This window comes from Oncorhynchus mykiss, chromosome 8, assembly GCF_013265735.2.
Source record: "Oncorhynchus mykiss isolate Arlee chromosome 8, USDA_OmykA_1.1, whole genome shotgun sequence".
Taxonomy (NCBI): Eukaryota; Metazoa; Chordata; class Actinopteri; order Salmoniformes; family Salmonidae; genus Oncorhynchus; species Oncorhynchus mykiss.
This window is the reverse complement of record NC_048572.1, coordinates 53,855,584-53,878,618: the sequence shown is the minus strand read 5'-3', so window position 1 is coordinate 53,878,618 and position 23,035 is coordinate 53,855,584. Positions and strand designations below refer to the sequence as shown.

At 44.4% G+C, this 23,035-nt stretch overlaps 1 protein-coding gene across 5 annotated transcripts in view; it reads left to right on the top strand.

Annotated features, from left to right (window-relative positions):
• The window catches only part of LOC110530934 (small conductance calcium-activated potassium channel protein 2), a 62,080-nt gene that overhangs the window by 2,167 nt on the left and 36,878 nt on the right, over positions 1 to 23,035 (top strand). The window lies entirely within an intron of this gene.

Here is a 23,035-nt window from a genome sequence, read left to right as displayed (position 1 = left end):
ATTGCTGTTACATTAAACTATATGCATTTCCATATTATGCATACACCCTGGCTCATCATAAAATAACCATAGCAAAACTGAATATAACAATGCTTGAATTCCCTATTTTATACATATGCATTAAATGCTTGTCTAGTCCCTAGTCCATCAGACGTGAACAACTACTACACGTTTTCTGATACACTCGCAGCTGTTCTGGTTCTACTTTATTGACTTGCCCTTAACGAGTCTGCTCCCCCTGTTTGAAATCCCTTAAACAAAACAATTGTGACAGCGCGAGACTGATACAGTGTATACCATCACAGTATCCTGCAACACCCCCCCCCCCCCCCCCCCCCCCCCATCTCACTAGCTGCTCCATATTGACAGCACTGTGATATTGTGTCCAGCTTCAATAACATGTGTATGTGCAAATGTAACTTGCTGACCCCATTGTGAGTCTCGTGTAAGTACTCTTGAACCCCTGCCACTTATTGATAGCGACCCCCCCACCCCCCCACCCCCACAAGTGAGTGGCTCCGGCTGCAGACTGGCTCCGGTTGCCAGCCTATATACCTCTAAAAGGGAAGATGGGGTCGCGCGTGTCATCGGCAGGATGGATGGAGAGACGAAGGGGAAAGCTATTACACTAAAGCCTTTGTACCGCTGGTGCCAAACTGGAGTGGCACACGGTCATAATCACCCTATGTGAGCCATAGGAGGTCAGTAGGGTATACGTCACCGTGCCACTGCCACCAACCTGATGCCATATGACATGATATAATGCTTGGATTTACATTACGGCTGTGCTGCTGTCTTTGCACCTTCGTTGGCTTTTGCCTTTTTTGGCTCGGGGGTTTTTAGAGAGAGTTTTTTTTTATCTCAAAGGAATATGTTCTTTTCCAAAATCGCATAGGCTCGGCAAGACTAGTTTTTTTCTAAGAGTTGTCTTTTCATGGCTACCGCTATTAGGGCAGCATGTATTCAGGCTACACGACTAGACTTCGGTAATTGCGATTGTGTGACCCACGAGCCTGCAATGTCGAACAGATCCCCTGCTTTGCTATGATTAGCGATGCTGTTCAAGGCTCCATCCGTTGCCAGAGGAAACAACATTTGTTGATCTGACTCTCTCAATCAGTTCTCACCAGGCCTGTTCTACAAGGCACTTTGTTTTAGCTCGATTGGGCGTGCAGTGTTGTGCATGTTTCCACTGGCTACCTTCCCATCCTCAGGCCCAGGGCAGCCAACACCTTGTAAGTAAACACACACCAATGAAGAAATGTCCCCCTCATTCATTACGGGGGTGGAACCCAGCCATATCCTGTATGCTGGGAGTGAATGGCCCGATCTCTGATAACACATTCACATTGAATTAGGGGGGGTCTGCATTTAAGTGCTGCTACTCCACACTTGGTAACTGAAATAGATTTATGTTTCTATGTTTGTTGCTATGGTGAGGAAAACCTGACATTGTATAGCTGGGCCTCTCTAAAGACATTGCCTACGTACAGAGAATGAAGGGAAGAAATGCCCTCCAAGGTTTTACATACATTGTACACGCACACACACGCACGCACCCACACACAGGACAGCTGCTACGGTTCTTCTAATAGGTGATGGCGTCCTATCCTCTCCACGTGCTCAGTTCACATGACTTTCTTGTGTTTTATCTGAGGGGGGGGGGGGGGGTTCCTCAGTAGCCCAGAGCAACGCTGCCGTAGACCACCATCGCTCTACATGCCAGGTGTTTTTTCTCCGGTCACCCAAGTGCAATTTGTCGCCTGTATTAGACCTCTGCTGCGCTCCCATTTTAATGCACGCTGTAACATGCCATAATTGTTGGGGTTTGTCACTCTGCCCAGATGCCGCTTTGCTCGATAAATGACCCAGGTTCCTTCATATGGTAATTTTTGCGCGATAGTGGCCAAGTTGTGTCAGCCATATAATGTATCACAGCCATGCATGTGGTTGGTGGCTAATTATGTTATTGATCTTGCCTTGGGTTATGGCATGATCAGAGGACAGGAACCTGGAGAGTATGAATAATGTCACTGTAATTTGATATTGATCATTCATCATGATATGGAGTCTGGAAAGACTTGTGATATGCTCCAATTGTAATCAGTGTGATGTGTTTCATTACATCTGCTAGAATATCATGTTCAGTGTTTCTGGCGCCATCGCGGAACCGTACCAGTTGGCAGGTGTTACTGAATAAGTACTGTAACGCTATTATAGTTCATATTACAGCAAATTGCAATTCACTGTGAGAATGAATGAGATCGCCTTTACAGCAGAGATAGTGTGCTGTACATCTTACACTAAATCAACTCATGGTTCCCTGACTACACTATAATATGCACGTCTGAAAGCATCTCTCACCACTGTGATTTACCGTTTAACCCAGTTAGCGCATGTGTACTGTAGCTTTCCCCCCCCCCCCCCCCCCCCCCCCCATTGTGCGGATACCCAGACACTCACTGTATTTGACCCGTTTGGTTTGAAGTCTTAACCCCGGGCTAAGGTCCTGGTGCCCTAAGGTTTGGATTTGACTGGAGAGACTGCACCACTTAATTCTCTCTCGCATCAAACATATCACCGTTTCTGTAAACCTCACAAAAAACCCTTGGACAGATGAATAAATATTCTGTGTAAAACAGAAGGCGCCATTGAGCGGAAAGAGGACTTCTCACGCTCAGAAACTGCCTTGAACCACTTTTTATTATTATTATTATTTTTTTTTACAAAGAACATGAATATGAATGTGTTGACTTTTCCATAGAGATGTGTGCCAGTAGGAGGGTGTCCAGTCTGTGTGGCATATTTGAACACTTTCACACTGAAATATGTATTAGCTGGTTCTGCCATAGAGCTAAGGACTTAGCTATTATAGAGAATGGATGTTGTGTGGCATTTATTTGAATTTATAGAATGCAAATGATAATTATTCATCATGAAAACAATATTTGCGTGCGTGTATTTGTGTAGCTGTCATAGAACAAACGTACAATGCATGCCATTGTAATGAGTACCAGTAGGGGAATCGTTGTTTGCGTAGTGTTTAAATTATTGTCCTTATTTGCACGTCATTTGAATGGGACTCAGTTGATCGACGGTCTCAGTCGAATGAAGCACTGCAGTACAGTATGTGCTCTCTCACTGCAATAGTGCCTAACAGTATCTGTTTAGGAGAGCTCTCACTAGATATTGTGCGTGTGTGTGTGTGTGCGCGCATGTGTGTGTGTGTGTGTGTGTGCATGATAGAGAAAGACAAATACTGAGAGAGAGTGTGTGTGTACTTGTGAGTGAGTGGGAGGGAGAGTTGTTAGTATACCATTGTCATCTCCATGCCACAATCTTTCCTTAAAAGGCGTAAAGGGCATACAAACTCTGTTGAAACACCAGTTTTCTCCACAAAGACGTTGTGACGCGTTTCATTTGTCTTTGGGGAGATTCTCCCCTCCGAGTCCTAACAACAGCCTCCGTATGCAACTCGGTTCACGTTTTCACAAGAAGGAGGGATTTTCGACACGATTTCTCATGATGGTGGTAATAGCTATGTGGTTTGATGTGTTGTTTTTAGTGTGAACACACACACACACACACACACACACACACACACACACACACACACACACACACACACACACACAGCTATGTAGTTTGATCTGTTCTTGTGAACACACACGGTGATGCTCATCGCTGTGTGGTTCAGTATATTATTATTGTGAACAGTGTGGCTATAGACCTTTCCATCTCTAATATCTTGTTGTCTTGTGCGACACTAAGTATAGTCTACATGAGAAGAATAAGGAACCCCCCTCACTGTGTTTCTATAGCGAAAGTCCCCGTTGTGGTTTCACCCTGTGGCTCCGTGGTACATACAGCTGCACAGCCCTTCATTAGGGTCGTCTGATTGTTAACCCCTTAATGGACTCTGTCCCGGCTCCTTTGGTCACCTCACTAGCTCCTTTTTATTCAAACCTTTCATGACCAGTTCCGGGGAGAGTCCATTTTCTAACTGCCTTTTCTCTCTCTCTCTGCAGCCATCTATTTTCTCTTCTCAAGTAAAAAAACCTTTTTAAATAGAATCAATTTACACTAAAGGACCCCGAGGGCATTAAAAACCGCAGCACTTAATTTTACAAAAAAAAAACACACAAAAAAAAAAACATCATAGAAGCAAACTGTATCTGAGGGCTGTGACCACAATTCCCAGGACTTTTATCTCGTCGGACTTAATAGCCGGGCATGGGAAGAATCCTGTTGAGCATATAGGGATATAGCCGCATGTATTATACGTGGGCCTCCCAACCATACAACAACCTCAAAACAACAGCGGGTTGAGCGAGTAGTACAGTATGTTAGTGAACTGACTGTAAGTGTCTGGGCGAAGGGTTGGGGGGGGGGGGGGGGGGGGGGGCAGGTGAATACAAATGTGCCGCTATTCCAAATGGCTTCTCTTTCATTTAGCAGAAAAAGAGGGTTATAAAGCAGATAGGGAAATTCAATTAGTTTCTACTGGGTGCTGCCGGAGTCAGAGCCATGTTACGTGACATATGGTCAGGGCTGTCTCTTAGACTAGGCCTTGGAGGACAGATATCGTGTTTCAACTTGCGTGTTTCTGTAATTTTCCTTCTGGACTCGGAGGCATTGCGGCCGTTGTCTGAGTAGGGTCCAGATGCACCATGGAGGGGATTGCAGTTGCAGATGGAAAAAGGTTTGCAGCTGTCTTTTTCCCAAGAAAATTGAACATAGAATGTGTAAAAAAAAAGTCAAACAAATGTTATGTGAAGGAATAAGGCATTAAAGGGACACTTTGGGATTTTGGCACTGAGGCCCTTCATCTACTTCCACCCGGGTCAGATGAACTGTGTCCAGTATGAAGGAAGTAAGAGTTAAATTTGTGAGCTAATGCTAATTAGCATTAGCGCAATGCACTATTGCTAGTTAGGAATTTTCTTAAAACTGGATGCAGAGACATAACAATGGTATCCACGAGTTCATCTGACTGGGGAAGTAGATAAAGGACCTCATTTGCCAACATCCTGAAGTATCCCTTTAAGGTAAAACATACCACAAAAACAGGTGCGAAACGCTAAGTACGACCTGGGTATTATCTCCATGTTAATGCATTGCTCTTTGAAACAGAGAGTTTCCATGATACTTTTCTCTCTTCTCAGAACCATGGAGAGAACTCTCTCTGTCTCTCTCTCGCTTGGCTGAAACTCTGTCGTCTTGTCCTCCTCACATCATCAATCTAAGGCTGGATGGATCCACAGAGTTCTCGAGTCAATCTTGACTGAGTTTGTTATGGTATTGATCCATCCTATGCTATAGGTTGTGCTGCACTCTCCCTTGGTATTGATGTCTCTGCCTTGGGAGAGAAAGAAACGGCCTTTGTCGGGAATTTAGTGGAGGCTCGTTCCAAAAATGACTTACATCCTTCAAAATGAACTCTGAAGTTGGATTGTTATGCATTGCCATTGCATTCCGAGACAGTAAATTTGGCGCCGTGAGACAAAGTTGTGCGATTGCACCAATGAAGGATATTGCCTGTTGTAATAATCTCAGAGTAGAATTTATGACTGTTTGTCCCTATGATGTCAAATAGTCACGAGGGCTGCGTAATAGGATGATGTAGTTTACTGGGTCGGCAAGTGTTTGTATGTGTAGAAGCAGAGGGGCCTTTACTGGTATGAAGTGTGTGTTTGTGTGTGTGTGTGTGTGTGTGTGTGTGTGTGTGTGTGTGTACATGTGTGTGCGAGTGTGTGTGCTTATGTGCATGTGTGTGCCTGAATGTCTTTATTCTAAAATGTGTGTACCGCCAAAACAGACGGGGACACAGGGAGAGACTGTCAGGATGAAGGTGGCTGTGTGTGCATATGTGTGCATATCGACAATGTCTCAGAGTCTCATGTCAGAATTAGACGGTCGTTCATGTTTCTGAAATGTCAAATTGCTCAGTTGTTCTAAACGTCAAAGTGTTTAAGGTTAAGTTTAGGCATTAACTCATAATTTTAGGGTTAGGATTAAGTTCAGGCATAGTCTCTTAATACCTATAAAAAACAAATCTCTATCGCTGAATTCGAACATGCATCTGGCCCTTTGGAACCAGAGGCAGATGCTTATACTTATGCCCATCTTCCATTCCTGTCCACAACATTCTTTCAAAACCAAAGCCTACTTGAAGGTAACAGCACTCACCATTGACCCTAGTAGCCGGTTTCCACGTAATTTCCCGATGCCCGTTGAATACTGACTTGTATCACAGGTTACCTGCCTGTGTGTATTGGTAGGATATTCCACCTAATCTAGATTTTACAGTGCCTTGCGAAAGTATTCGGCCCCCTTGAACTTTGCGACCTTTTGCCACATTTCAGGCTTCAAACATAAAGATATAAAACAGTATTTTTTTGTGAAGAATCAACAACAAGTGGGACACAATCATGAAGTGGAACGACATTTATTGGATATTTCAAACTTTTTTAACAAATCAAAAACTGAAAAATTGGGCGTGCAAAATTATTCAGCCCCCTTAAGTTAATACTTTGTAGCACCACCTTTTGCTGCGATTACAGCTGTAAGTCGCTTGGGGTATGTCTCTATCAGTTTTGCACATCGAGAGACTGAATTTTTTTCCCATTCCTCCTTGCAAAACAGCTCGAGCTCAGTGAGGTTGGATGGAGAGCATTTGTGAACAGCAGTTTTCAGTTCTTTCCACATATTCTCGATTGGATTCAGGTCTGGACTTTGACTTGGCCATTCTAACACCTGGATATGTTTTTTAGTATTGAACCATTCCATTGTAGATTTTGCTTTATGTTTTGGATCATTGTCTTGTTGGAAGACAAATCTCCGTCCCAGTCTCAGGTCTTTTGCAGACTCCATCAGGTTTTCTTCCAGAATGGTCCTGTATTTGGCTCCATCCATCTTCCCATCAATTTTAACCATCTTCCCTGTCCCTGCTGAAGAAAAGCAGGCCCAAACCATGATGCTGCCACCATCATGTTTGACAGTGGGGATTGGTGTTCAGGGTGATGAGCTGTGTTGCTTTTACGCCAAACATAACGTTTTGCATTGTTGCCAAAAAGTTTAATTTTGGTTTCATCTGACCAGAGCACCTTCTTCCACATGTTTGGTGTGTCTCCCAGGTGGCTTGTGGCAAACTTTAAACGACACTTTTTATGGATATCTTTAAGAAATGGCTTTCTTCTTGCCACTCTTCCATAAAGGCCAGATTTGTGCAATATATGACTGATTGTTGTCCTATGGACAGAGTCTCCCACCTCAGCTGTAGAACTCTGCAGTTCATCCAGCGTGATCATGGGCCTCTTGGCTGCATCTCTGATCAGTCTTCTCCTTGTATGAGCTGAAAGTTTAGAGGGACGGCCAGGTCTTGGTAGATTTGCAGTGGTCTGATACTCCTTCAATTTCAATATTATCGCTTGCACAGTGTTCCTTGGGATGTTTAAAGCTTGGGAAATCTTTTTGTATCCAAATCCGGCTTTAAACTTCTTCACAACAGTATCTCGGACCTGCCTTGTTCTTCATGATGCTCTCTGCGCTTTTAACGGACCTCTGAGACTATCACAGTGCAGGTGCATTTATACGGAGACTTGATTACACACAGGTGGATTGTATTTATCATCATTAGTCATTTAGGTCAACATTGGATCATTCAGAGATCCTCACTGAACTTCTGGAGAGAGTTTTGCTGCACTGAAAGTAAAGGGGCTGAATAATTTTGCACGCCCAATTTTTCAGTTTTTGATTTGTTAAAAAAGTTTGAAATATCCAATAAATGTCGTTCCACTTCATGATTGTGTCCCACTTGTTGTTGATTCTTCACAACAAAATACAGTTTTATATCTTTATGTTTGAAGCCTGAAATGTGGCAAAAGGTCGCAAAGTTCAAGGGGGCCGAATACTTTCGCAAGGCACTGTATCTATATCAATCAAGCAATTACACGGTAATTGGAGTCTATGGAGGGGAATGGGCAAATAGCACAGATTAGCAAAGGCAAAGAGGAACGTGCTAGAAAGGATAAGCAGAGCATTAAAATGCTGGCCCCATGCCATTTACATATTCAACAGCAAGGCTAAATTAGATGAGGATTGGGGTCACACATCAATCTTTAGTTTAGTGAGAAAAGCCATGATTTGTTTTTGTCACATTCTGTCACGTTCCAATTCCAAATTCTGAGAGGACCTAGAAAAATTCTGCAAGCCAGTCCAGAGCTGTGAAGCATTACACTGTACAACTATTCCCTGTACATCTACAGCATTATACTGGCCGCTGAGTTGCCAGCTAAATACTGTACTTTTGATTTACAGTAGGGATGCTGTAATATGTTTTACAATAAGAAAAACCGTACTATATTATACAATGCAGCATTATACTGTAAATGAGCCTACAGCAACACAGCTGTATTATATTTTTAACGCGCAATAATTAAAACAAAATTAAAACAGTTAAGCAACTATAAAATTGTTGTTGCATAAGTATTCACCCCCTTTGCAAAGACACGCCTAAATTAGTTCACGAATACAATTTGTCTTAACAAATCACATAATAAGTTACACGGACTCACTGTGTGAAATAATAGGGGTTGACATTATTTTTGAATGACTACCCCTTCCTCTGTCCCCTACACATACAACATCTGTAAGGTCCCTCAGTTAAGTATTGAATTTCAAGTCCAAAGCCTTCCAAAGAAGGGCAGTGATTGGTAGATGGTTATTAGTAACAAATCAGACATTGAATATCTCTTTAATCATGGTCAAGTTAATAACTATGGTATTGAATTGAGCTGCAGGACAGGAAGGAAACTGCTCAGGGATGTCACCATGAGGCCATTGGTGATTTTAAAACAGATACAGCGTTCAATGGCTGTGATGGGAGTAAACTCAGGCTGGATCAACAACATTGTAGTGAATCCACAATAATGACCTAAATGACAGAGTGAAAAGAAGAATACAAATATACAGAATTAAAAATGTGCTTTACGCCACACACCTACAAATATCACCAGGTGATGGGATTGCACCCCTCTCCAGCATGGCCACATGGTGAGTAGGCTGTCTGCAAATATTATTTTCAAAGTGAATGAATGAGCAAATGAAAGATAGCCAGCTATATGTTAACTTCTTTAAAGTCCAAAATAATTCACCCAAATTGACCAAAACGTTCACCCCATAGAGATACATAGAGGTCTCATCTATGTATCTGTGCCATTGTGGCGACTGTGACAGCACGGGCAGTACCTTTGAGGCTATCTCCATTTTAAAGTTGCATACACCATGCTCTACCAACTGAGCTAAAGAGGACCACCATGTGGATAGCGGACAAGTGCACACACAAATGTAGAGTGTTGAGATGCATAGCCAGCAGGGGAGCTCCGACCCTCCAAGAGGCCAAACATTATTTTGACAAAATCTAGACATCTATAATGTGCTATACTGTACTGTTCTCTACTGTACTATACTGTACTCTACTGAAGTGGTTCCCAACCTTTAATGTACCCTTTGATAGGCAAAAAAATGCTGCAGCACACCTACAATTAATTTATTTAGTTGTAATGACCTCCATCTCATCTGATCCATATTGCAAATCATCTATTTTCTGTGACAATTTTTTTCAAATAGATGAAATAGGCTATATTTGAACTAATTTCATTTTTACTCGTTATGACTAATTTCCCGCAACCTGCGCCAGCTCCTGTAAAATAGTTACTGAGTTTTGAATGGTTTGAGCAGTTTTCTGCATCGTAAAGGTGCAACCACAGAAACAAAGCCATGCCCCATTTGTTTCTATGGCAGAGGCTGTGGTACAGCTAAGCCTAAGCCGTACTAATGATTCTCACAGTCAAAGTAAAATTATATAAATGACTTGCTTGTGATGCGCGCCCCTCAAATGATACACATTTAACAACAGCCTGAGCGCACTGGACTTGAAGCAACGACACAGATGTAGCCTAACCATGTGCCGTTCAATTTATTATCCGAATGGCACTGGTGCACTCCACAGGTCACGTTTATAAGTGAGTGAATGTTAGGAAAAGTGTGCTGTTTAGTAACCACTGCTGTTGTGCTGTGTTATACTGTACTGGATTGTTGCTTTGAGGTGCTTTACTGTCCTCTACTGTTCTCTGTCTTTAACTTGTCATGGTCTCAACTCACTGGGTCTGTGTCTGGATCTTGGGGCCATTGTCCTGATATAAATCTTGGCTCCTGGATGTTACCTTAGTCTGTGGCTTACAAAGCATAGGTAACCTAATTTGAAGAGGATAATGCTCTATGATAACTGGCTAATCACTCCCAACACATTGGAATCCCTAGCCAGTTGACTACTTTTAAATGGTGGAAGCCCTCAGTGGTAATGTCTATACTAAAATGAGTTATATTTTTAAAATTTAACTCGGCAAGTCAGTTAAGAACAAATTGTTATTTAGATTGATGGCGTACCCCGGACAATGCTGGGCCTTTGTGCCCCACCCTATGGGCCTCCCGATCACATCCGGATGTGATACAGCCTGGATTTGAAACCAGGGACTATAGTGACGCCTCTTGCACTGAGACGCAGTACCTTAGACCGCTGCACCACTCGGGAGCCCATTATACCGATCTAGAGTCCTCCATTTATCTCTATGATTGACACTTGACACTGCAACACCTAGATAAACATCTAGCAATATAATGAATTCTATGTATAAGTCATTCAATAAATCAACAAGTTTCAGATTCATACAATCAACATTTAATATTTTACAGAGAACAATAGATTTGATGTTTCTCTAAATTAATTTGAAAAGTTTTGAAAAGCAGGTATAAAGAATTGTTTTAACTATTTATTTAATGTGGTAAGCATTCCTGAAATGAATCTGTTCATCGAAGGTTAATCAAAATTATCACTAATTGAGTGGGGTGGTGAGGAATTCAGATATTTAAATATCAAAACATAGACCTTACAGTGAAATGCTTACTTACAAGCCCTTAACCAACAATGCAGTTTTAAGAAAATACCCCCCCAAAAAGTTATAAAAGTAACAAATAATTAAAGAGTAGCAGTAAAATAACAATAGCGTGGCTATATACAGGGGGTACCGGTACAGAGTCAATTTGCGGGGGCACCGGTTAGTCGAGGTAATTGAGGTATTATGTACATCTTTCTCTCAATCCTGACTATCCTCCCTGTCCCTGCCGCTGAAAAACATCCACACAGCATGATGCTGCCACCACCATCATTCAACGTAGGGATGGTGCCAGTTTTCCTCCGGACATGATGCTTAGCTTCAGGACAAAGAGTTCAATCTTGGTTTCAACAGACCAGATAATCTTGTTTCTCATAGTCTGAGAGTCCTTTAGGTGCCTTTTGGCAAATTCCAAGCGGGCTGTCATGTGCCTTTCACTGAGGAGTGGCTTCCGTCTGGCCACTCTACCATAAAGGCCTGATTGGTGGAATGCTGCAAAGATGGTTGTCCTTCTGGAAGGTTCTCCTATCTCCACAGAGGAATTCTGGAGCTCTGTCAGAGTAACAATCTGGTTTTTGTTCACCTCTCTGACCAAGGCCCTTTTAACCCCGATTGCTCAGTTTGGCTGGGCAGCCAGCTCTAGGAAGAGTCTTGGTGGTTACAAACTTCTTCCATTTAAGAATGATGGAGGCTACTGTGTTCTTGGGGACCTTCAATGCTGCAGATCTGTTTTGGTACCCTTCCCCTCTACACAATCCTGTCTCAGCGCTCTAAGGACAATTCCTTCGACCTCATGACATGTATTTTTTTCTGACATGCTCTGTCAACTGTAGTACTTTATATACAGGTGTGTGCCTTTCCAAATCATGTCCAATCAATTGAATTTACCACAGGTGGACTCCAATCAAGTTGTAGAAACATCTCAAGGATGATCAATGGAAACAGGATGCACCCAAGCTCATTTTCAAGTCTCATAGCAAAGGGTCTGAATAGTTATGTAAATGTGATATTTAAGTTTATTTGTATTTTTATGCATTTGTAAAATTGTCTAAAAAACATTTTTTGCTTTGTCATTATGGGGTATTGTTTGGAGGATATATTGGCATGGGTGTTGTTAGGCCCGAGACAAAATATTCAACAATACCACAACATTGTTGAATACTCATTTCCGATTGGTCAGAAGGGCATTCTAGAATGGACATTAAAACCAGATAACGGGACAGTTGGAAAAGATATTGGGACTCGGCTCCACCTCATTTTATTTTACCTTTATTTAACCAGGCAAGTCAGTTAAGAACAAATTCTTATTTTCAATGACGGCCTGGGAACAGTGGGTTAACTGCCTGTTCAGGGGCAGAACGACAGATTTGTACCTTGTCAGCTTGGGGGTTTGAACTCGCAACCTTCCGGTTACTAGTCCAACACTCTAACCACTAGGCTACCCTGCCGCCCCTCATCTCGCTGGGTCGTCCATTATTTCCAAGGTAATGTACAGAACGTCAACGTTTATCCCTTACATGTCAGGGCGTGGTTGGACCTGCAAATTGTATTGTTAGGGGATTTGAAGGACCACAGCCACAATCACTGTGCTCTTAGGTACATTTTTACAATTTGGGGGGCAATTTCAGCAGAAATGTTGCAGATGGGGAGGTTCAAGTCCCTAATGACACACCATGGTATAATAGAGGGATGTTTTGCAGATGGAAATGGTAGAATGATAATTTCCTGGGAAAGATGGGCTGATCTGTGGCTGTCTGAACGTTGGAATTAATGTGTGTGGGAATAAATACATGCACAGTATCAATGTTTGAAGTCCTCCAATCAGGGGTGAGGGTGGGAATGTGATTATTGTATATTTTGTGTTTAATTTTTTCTGTTTTGGTTTTATGCTGTGAGCGGTGTGTGTGCTGGCGCGCTCGCTTCCATGCCCGCCCATGCATCTGCCGGGGATTAGTCCTTCCCACCCTTGGAAAATTCCTTTGGGCTGGGGGCAGGTGGGAGCAAGCACACCCAATGATCAGAGCACCCACTGATGGATCGGCCATTCCAGAGGAGGGTGACGTGTGGGCCCAATAGATCAAACGGTCGCGGACAGCAAACGGAATGCACAGACGCCCAGCTGGACACTGGAGGGGAGTGGGCTCTGTACGTAACGCCCGCTCGATGTCCGCGTCCAGCACCCACACTACCGGTGCCACCAGGCAAGAGGCCGGGAGTATGGGTATGGGATCCATGGAACTTGAAAATAAGAATTTGTTCTTAACTGACTTGCCTAGTTAAATAAAGGTAAAATAAATGTAAAAAAAAAATGTACTCCAGATTGCGGTGGTCTGTCCAGATGAGAAAAGGGTGTTTAGCCCCCTCAAGCCAATGTCTCCATGCCTTCAAAGCCTTGATGACAGCCAACAGCTCCCGGTCCCCCACGTCATAGTTTTGTTCCGCCGGGATGAGCTTCTTTGAAAAGAAGGCACAGGGGCAGAACGTTGGTGGCGTACCCGAGCGCTGAGAGAGCACAGCTCCTATCCCAACCTCAGACGTGTCCATCTCCACTATGAACGCCAAAGAGGGATCTGGATGGGCCAGCACCGGAGCCGAGGTAAACAGAGACCTCAGGTGACCAAAAGCCCTGTCCGCCTCAGCCGACCACTGCAAACGCACCGGTCCCCCCTTCAGCAGTGAGGTAATGGGAGCCGATACCTGACCAAAACCCCTGATAAACCTCCGGTAGTAGTTGGAAAACCCTAAAAACCGCTGCACTTCCTTTACCGTGGTGGGAGATGCGGTCACTCTCCATCTCCACCCCTGAAGTGGAAATGCGGTACCCTAGGAGGGAGACGGACTGTTTAAAGAACAGGCATTTTTCAGCCTTGACGTACTGGTCATGCTCCAACAGTCGACCAAGCACCCTGCGCCTCAGGGACACATGCTCAGCGCATGTAGCAGAGTATATCAGAATGTCGTCGATATACACCACTACACCCTGCCCGTGCAGGTCCCGGAAAATCTTGTTTACAAAGTTCTGGAAGACTGATGGAGCATTCATCAACCCGTACGGCATGACGAGGTACTCATAGTGCCCTGATGTGGTACTAAATGCCGTGTTCCACTTGTCACCCTCCCGGATATGCACCAGGTTGTAAGCGCTCCTGAGATCCAATTTTGTGAAGAAGCGTTGACTCGATCGCACTGGCTATGAGAGGTAACGGGTAACTGTATCTCACAGTGATTTGGTTGATGGCTCGAAAGTCAATACACAGAGATTCGGAGACATATGTTTCCATAGCCGCTGTCTCCTCTTGTGACAGGGGATACACGTGACTCCTGGGAAGTGCTGCGTCTACCAGGAGATTTATCGCACAATTCCCCCCGTCGATGGGGTGGTAATTGAGTCGCCTTCTTTTTACAGAAGGCGAGAGCCAAATCGGCATATTCAGAGGGGATGCGCACGGTGGAGACCTGGTCTGGACTTTCCACCGTAGTAGCACCGACGGAAACCCCTAAACAACTCCCCGAGCACTTTCGTGACCACCCCATGATAGCCCTCTGTTGCTACGAAATAGTGGGGTCATGACAGGCCAACCAGGGTAGGCAGGATAATCAATAAGGAAGAGACTGATTGTCTCCTTGTGACCCCCCTGCATAACCATGCCCAGTGGAGCGGTGGCCTCCCTAATTAGCCCTGACCCTAATGGTCGACTATCTAGGGCATGCACAGGGAAGGGCATATCCACAGGAACAATGGGGATCCCTAAACTATGGGCAAATAATCTATCAGACTGCACCGGTAGTAATCGATTCATCCTGCGCCAGCGGCCAGGGTCCGGAATTCCACCGCAAACTCCTGTGCGCTCCTCGTCCCCTGCCTCAGGTGGACGAGACGTTCACCCGCCACTCTACCCTCAGGCGGTTGGTAAAAGACTGCCCGGAAGCGGCGAGTGAAATCCTCAAAGTGGTCCAACACCGCTTCTTCTTCCCCCCATACGGCATTGGCCCACTCCAGGGCTTTCCCTGAGAGGCAGAAATCGAGGGCAGCCACGCTCTCACGGCCTGAAGGAGCCGGGTGGGCGGTTGCTATGTAGAGCTCTAGCTAGAGCAAGAACCCCTGACAACTCGCCTCCGTTCCATCATACTCCCTCAGGAGGGCGAGCCGAATCCCACTGGGCCGGGTGAAGGAGGGGTGAGTGATGGCGAGACTGGTGGTACTGGAGGGACTCTTCTCTCCCAGCGCTACATGGTTTGTAGAACTCGATCCATGGCGCTGCCGAGATGCTGTAGCATGGCAGCGTGCTGCTGGACTCTCTCAACCCCGTGCTGCTGGCTCCTCAACCCCTCCTGCAAGAGCACCTGCTCCTGCTGACTCCATTCCGAGTGGGTGCGTGTTTCTGTCAAGGCTGTGGGTAAACTGGTGAAAGGAGTCAGGCGCAGGAGAGCTGAGATGTGTGGACAAGGTATTTAATACAAGATATCACCAGTATGAACACAATACTATGGTGTGGAAAAAATACCGGTACCACGAAAAATACGGGCGTTATAACAAAACCCAGCAACAAAATACCAGCTGTCAGTAACATCCTGAACAATAAAACAAACACGCACACAAACATGGGGGAAACCAGAGCGTTAAATAATGATCATGTAATGGGGGAATTGAAACTAGGTGTGTAGAAAATAAAGACAAAACAAATGGAAAATGAAAAGTGGATCGGCGATGGCTAGAAGGCCATGATGCCGAACGCAGCTCGAACAAGGAGAGGGACCGACTCCGGCGGAAGACAAGGTTTGGACACACTTACTCATTCAAGGGTTTTTCTTTAATTTTACTGTTTTCTACATTGTAGAATAAAAGTGAAGACAAATTTCAAAAGTATGAAATTTCACATAAGGAATCATGTAGTAACCAAAAAAGTGTTTAACAAATCACAATAAAAGTTAGATTTTAGATTCTTCAAAGTAGCCACCCTTTGCCTTGATGACAACTTTACACACTCTTGGCATTCTCTAAACCAGCTTAATCTGGAATGCTTTTCCAACGGTCTTGAAGGAGTTCCCACATATGCTAAGCACTTGTTGGCCGCTTTTCCTTCACTCTGCAGTCCAACTCATCCCAAACCATCTCAATTGGGTTGAGGTCGGGTGATTGTGGAGGCCAGTTCATCTTATGCATAACTACATCACCCTTCTTCTTGGTCAAATAGCCCTTACACAGCCTGGAGGTGTGTTGGGTCATTGTCCTGTTGAAAAACAAATGATAGTTCCACTAAGCACAAACCAGATGGGATGGTGTATCGCTGCAGAATGCAGAGGTAGCCATGCTGGTTAAGTGTGCCTTGAATTCTAAATAAATCACAGACAGTGTCACCAGCAAAGCACCCCCCCACCATCACACCTCCTCTTTCATGCTTCACGGTGGGAACCACACATGCGGAGATCATCCGTTCACTTATACTGATTTTCACAAAGACTTGGCGGTTGGAACCAAAAATCTCAAATTTGGACTCATCAGACCAAAGGATACATTTCCACCGGTCTAATGTCCATTGCTCGTGTTTTCTTGGCCCAAGCATATCTCTTCTTATTATTGGTGTCCTTTAGTAGTGGTTTCTTTTCAGCAATTCGACCATGAAGTCACCTCTGAACAGTTGATGTTGAGATGTGTCTGTTACTTGAACTCTGTGAAGTATTTATTTGGGCTGCAATTTCTGAGGATGGTAACTCTAATGAACTTAACTCTGGGTCTTCTTTTCCAGTGGTGGTCCTCAGGGGAGCCAGTTTCGTCATAGCGCTTGAGGGTTTTAGTGACTGCACTTGATGAAACTTTCAAAGTTCTTGAAATGTTCCGCATTGACTAACCTTCATGTCTTAAAGTAATGATGGACTGTCGTTTCTTTATGATTATTTGAGCTATTCTTGCCATAAGATTGACTATAGGGCTATCTTCTGTATACCATCCCCTTGTCACAACACAATTGATTGGCTCAAAAGCATTAAGAAGGAAAGAAATTCCACAAATGTACTTTTAACAAGGCACACCTGTTAATTGAAATGCATTCCAGGTGACTACCTCATGAAGCTGTTTGAGAGAATGCCAAGCGTGTGCAAATCTGTCATCAAGGCAAAAGGTGGCTACTTTGAAGATTCTCAAATATAACATCTATTTTCAAATCAAAGTTTATTTGTCACGTGCGCCGAAAACAACAGGTGCACCAGACAATGAGTTGCTTACTTACAGGCTCTAACCAATAGTGCGGAAAAAAAAAGAAAAAAAAAGTGTGTGTGTGTTTGGGTAAGTAAAGAAATAAAACAACAGTAAAAAGACATTTGAAAATAACAGTAGCAAGGCTATATACAGACACCGGTTAGTCAGGCTTATTGAGGTAGTATGTACATGTAGGTATGGTTAAAGTGACTCTGCATATATGATGAACAGAGAGTAGATTTGTTTAACACTAGTTTGGTTACTACATGATTCCATATGTTTTATTTCATAGTGTCACGTTCTGACCTTAGTTCTTTTGTTATGTCTTTGTTTTAGTATGGTCAGGGCGTGAGTTGGGTGGGTTGTCTATGTTCGTTTTTCTATGATTTGCTATTTCTGTGTTTGGCCTGGTATAGTTCTCAATCAGAGGCAGCTGTCAATCGTTGTCCCCGATTGAGAACCATATTTAGGGATCCTGTTTTCTATTGTGTTTCGTGGGTGATTATTTTCTGTTTTCTGTTGTGTCTGCACCAGCCAGAACTGTTTTCAGTCGTTCTCCTTGTTATTTTTGTTATTGCCGTGTTCATTTAATAAAAATGGACACATAGCACGCTACACCTTGGTCCTCACCTTCTTCCATCAACAACGGCCGTTACGCATAGTTTTGATGTCTTCACTATTATTCTACAATGTAGAAAATAGTAAAAATAAAGAAAAACCCGTGAATGAGTAGGTGTGTCCACACCTTTGACTGGTACTGTATGTATAGAAATAAATGTAACCTCATGCAAGGCATGCCTCAATATGTTAATGAGCCAGACACAATAATACCATGCACCCACTAGTGGTCAAATGTTTTTGGTGCTCCAAAAATACAGTAGGGTACTGTATTCTGTGGGGTGGATTTACAGTGCCATTTGAAATACAATACTACCATTTCCTCTGTAGTAATGGTGCAAACATAACAGTCCGTTTATTCACTGTGGCACCCAGAGGCTGCAGTATAGCGAAAGCCTAATCATTACAACAATTATTATCTAGGTGATCTTTTTCATCTTAATGAATTTCTGAGCTTCATTCACCTCGCCTGCAATTGAAAATGTGAATCTATTGTAGGCCTAAGTTATTACTGTAATATACATTTTTACTGTAATAACAATAATAAGTATTTTTCAGCATTTTACCCATCATGCAGTGCAAGCTACAGCTTTAAATCTATAAAACATATTCAGGGTATTTTACTGTGCATTTTTCAGTGCTTTACTGTTGAAATTACAGTGTACAGATAGATGTCTTATAGTGTACAGATGAAGAGTCCTGCAATGCAGGGCATTTTAAACTTGTAGTTTATTTGAGGTTTACAAAGGCTTCTGATGTTTGTAATTTCCACTTAGACATTTTTTACCTGATTTTCCCCCATGAAAAATATATCAACCCCTACAAAAAATATCCATTAATTATAATCCACATAATAATTCACATTTCCTGTTTCTGCAGGATTATTTTCCTGCTGTAGCAAACTGGCTCAACATCTGTATGTACTAATACGCGGGTAGTGCGCACTAGCATGATCTATGTTTACATTTACATTCTGCAATCGACTTACGTACTAATCACATTCAGGGAGTCAAGTCAACTATCAACTCCAGTAAATTCCAGAACTGAGTACAATTTTAATTCATGACTTCACGAGATCTACGGACAATTTTTGAAACCAAGAACTGAATTCCAATTCATTCTACAAATTTTCTGGAATTGAACACGTTAAACATGCTACTAATGAGGTCCTATTTGTCTCCCAAGGGAGTCCTAAACCCTTTGGTTATATCACTCGGATCTCAGTATTATTCTCTGTGTCTACTGTGACACCTTGGTGCATACTAATTAGTGCACTATTGTGATGCTGTTGAACGCCTAGTGCATTATTAGCTCTAACAATGGCCATTCAACACCGGCAAAATACCTGTCTTGTCGTCTCCGTGGGGAGTTTTGTCTTGTTTAAGCCATAATTCATTTTTCTTTTCATCTCCGAGGAGGAGAAGGGGATGAGAATGCTGCTTCAGGAAGCCTGTAATTGTGCCTGCTATCAAACTGCTGTAATTTTCACCAAAGGTTTTTCTCAAAGGACGGCCCATACTGATTCCACTGAGGAAAACTCCTCTTGTACTGCCTTAGAAAGACTAAACATATATCAGTATACAGTGAATTTATACTGTTTACTGTGTATACTGTAAAGTATACAGCAAGGATCCTGTAAGTAATTGGTTACAGTGTTTACATTGAAGCGTTGTAGTTTTACTGCATCAAAGTACATTAAGATCTTTCCTTAGAACATTTTCTGGCAAGGACGCAGACAGGCTTAGTCTGAATAGGCGGTGGTGCGTTACATCTTTACTAATTAGACGTGCTTAGATCCTGGCTGGTGCTCTTGGTCGGGTTGGACAGCCCAGCCCTGGTGCCTGCTGGCCTGTCACAGAAATATGACAGCGTCTGTGCAATGTGACAAACCGGCAACTATAGCCTACAGCTCTCTGTCTCAACAGGAGCAGGCTGGGGAGGTCCCCAGGGGTCTGTCCTGTCTTTCTCTCTTTTCCTCCCTCTCTCCCTCCTCCCTCGTGTCCCTCCGTTTTCTTTGTTTGAGTCGGCCCTCCTTCACACATGCGCCTCATGTCCGAATACACACAGGCTGGCAGGCAGCCGTGCAGGCTGGCAGGCAGGCGTACAGGCTGGCAGGCAGGCGTACAGGCTGGCAGGCAGGCAGGCATGCAGGCGTACAGGCTGGCAGGCAGGCATGCAGGCGTACAGGCTGGCAGGCAGGCATGCAGGCAGGCATGCAGGTGTACATGCTGGCAGGCAGGCTTACAGGCTGGCAGGCAGGCGTACAGGCTGGCAGGCAGGTGTACAGGCTGGCGTACAGGCTGGCAGGCAGGCGTGCAGGCGTACAGGCTGGCAGGCAGCCATGCAGGCGTACAGGCTGGCAGGCAGGCGTGCAGGCGTACAGTCTGGCAGGCAGGCGTACAGGCTGGCAGGCAGCCATGCAGGCGTAGATGCCATTCTGTTCGCACTGTTTAGGCCATTATTTTAAGCCGTCCTCCCCTCAGCAGCCTCCTGTGATGCACACACTCTTATGCACATGTACACACCCCCACACACACACATGGGTTGGCTGTACAGTGCACTATTTCAATTCCAAGGGATTGTGTGTGTGCATTCAAAAAGAAGGAGGGTATTCTATTAGATTGGAGCCGGCTGGAGAGGGGAGTGAAGGAGGGAGGGAGCTAGAGGAGGAGATAGGCAGTGAGTTGCAGTGCTTCATTTCAACTGTTCTGCACTGTGGCTTTTCAATTTGATTAAGAGGCTCCATTTCATACAGGCTGGATGCTGTGTGCCATTCAGAATGAAAATGGAAGCGTTCGCCGGGACAGACAACTACCCCATGTCTCCTTCTGAAGGATGATCAGCGGACAAAGGCAACCGCGGCTTGTTGTGCCCTTTCACGTCCCAAATGGCACCCGATTCCCTATATGCTGCACTACTTTTAACCAGGGCCAATAGGGCACTATATAGGGTAATGCACTATTTGGGACGCACACTTTTTGTCGGGGTGGGAAACGGGAGAGGGCACCCGTTTGCATGGTAAAGAGCTGGGTGTGGTTTCTGGTCAAGAGTAGTCCACTATTTAGGCAATAGAGTGACATTTGGGACGCACAATCTTTTCAGCTGTGGAAAACGGGAGAGAGCACTCTCTGCACGGCAAAGAGTCGGGTGTTATGACATGATGATGATACTTTTGATTTCTTCTATGGAAGTCAAATACAATGAACTGAAATGCATGGAGATTCACCGTAATGAAACGCATCAGAATAGAGGAACAGTAGTTCAAATGCCAAAATGGAATAGATGATGTGTTGTGAGTTGGGAGGATGGTACAGAATGAGCTCTTTTGGGATATCCATGTGGGATTTGCCTGTAGAAAAAGATTGTGCTACTGTACCTCCATCTTACCTTCTTGTATTTCTCTTGCGCCGTCTCCTATATGGTATGGACACCCCCATCTAGGAGTTAGTTAGTCAGTCAGCGGTCAGTGGTATATTTTCAGCCACCAAAAGAGCCTGCAGCATAATGGTCAGAAATGGTGACCGAGAGCCAAGGGGAGACATCAATATTGTTCAGTATGTTATTGGAATAACCTGTCATGGCTCCTTTCTGTTTACCTCCTTTGGTCTGATACGGCAGTCATATCCATTTGCTTTGATCGATTGTCCTTTAATCACTTAACAAAGCAAACTTTGTCATTGTGTTTTATTTTCGGCCTCAGAAGGGTAATCTTATTGGGGAAATGAATCATGACAAATAGGCGTCGCTAGGGCACTGTAATTGTCCCACCTTTTCTAGGTGAAAAGGGAGGTGGTAGTATATACACTGCTCAAAAAAAATAAAGGGAACACTTAAACAACACAATGTAACTCCAAGTCAATCACACTTCTGTGAAATCAAACTGTCCACTTAGGAAGCAACACTGATTGACAATACATTTCACATGCTGTTGTGCAAATGGCATAGACAACAGGTGGAAATTCTAGGCAATTAGCAAGACACCCCCAATAAAGGAGTGGTTCTGCAGGTGGTGACCACAGACCACTTCTCAGTTCCTATGCTTCCTGGCTGATGTTTTGGTCACTTTTGAATGCTGGCGGTGCTTTCACTCTAGTGGTAGCATGAGACGGAGTCTACAACCCACACAAGTGGCTCAGGTAGTGCAGCTCATCCATGATGGCACATCAATGCGAGCTCTGGCAAGAAGGTTTGCTGTGTCTGTCAGCGTAGTGTCCAGAGCATGGAGGCGCTACCAGGAGACAGGCCAGTACATCAGGAGACGTGGAGGAGGCCGTAGGAGTGCAACAACCCAGCAGCAGGACCGCTACCTCCGCCTTTGTGCAAGGAGGAGCAGGAGGAGTACTGCCAGAGCCCTGCAAAATTACCTCCAGCAGGCCACAAATGTGCATGTGTCTGCTCAAACGGTTAGAAACAGACTCCATAAGGGTGGTATGAGGGCCCGACGTCCACAGGTGGGGGTTGTGCTTACAGCCTAACACCGTGCAGGACGTTTGGCATTTGCCAGAGAACACCAATATTGACAAATTCGCCACTGGCGCCCTGTGCTCTTCACAGATGAAAGCAGGTTCACACTGAGCACATGTGACAGGAGAATGTTCTGCTGCCTGCAACATCCTCCAGCATGACCGGTTTTGCGGTGGGTCAGTCATGGTGTGGGGTGGCATTTCTTTTTCTTTTCTTTTTCTTTCCTCCATGTGCTCCTCAGAGGTAGCCTGACTGCCATTAGGTACCGAGATGAGATCCTCAGACCCCTTGTGAGACCATATGCTGGTGCGGTTGACCCTGGGTTCCTCCTAATGCAAGACAATGCTAGACCTCATGTGGCTGGTGTGTGTCAGCAGTTCTTGCAAGAGGAAGGCATTGATGCTATGGACTGGCACGCCCTTTCCCCAGACCTGAATCCAATTGAGCACATCTGGGACATCATGTCTCGCTCCATCCACCAATGCCACGTTGCACCACAGACTGTCCAGGAGTTGGTGGATGCTTTAGTCCAGGTCTGGGAGGAGATCCCTCAGGAGACCATCCGCCACCTCATCAGGAACATGCCCAGGCGTTGTAGGGAGGTCATACAGGGACCTGGAGGCCACACACACTACTGAGCCTAATTTTGACTTGTTTTAAGGACATTACAGTTGGATCAGCCTGTAGTGTGGTTTTCCACTTTAATTTTGAGTGTGACTCCAAATCCAGACCTCCATGGGTTGATAAATTTGATTTCCATTGATAATTTTTGTGTGATTTTGCTGTCAGCACATTCAACTAT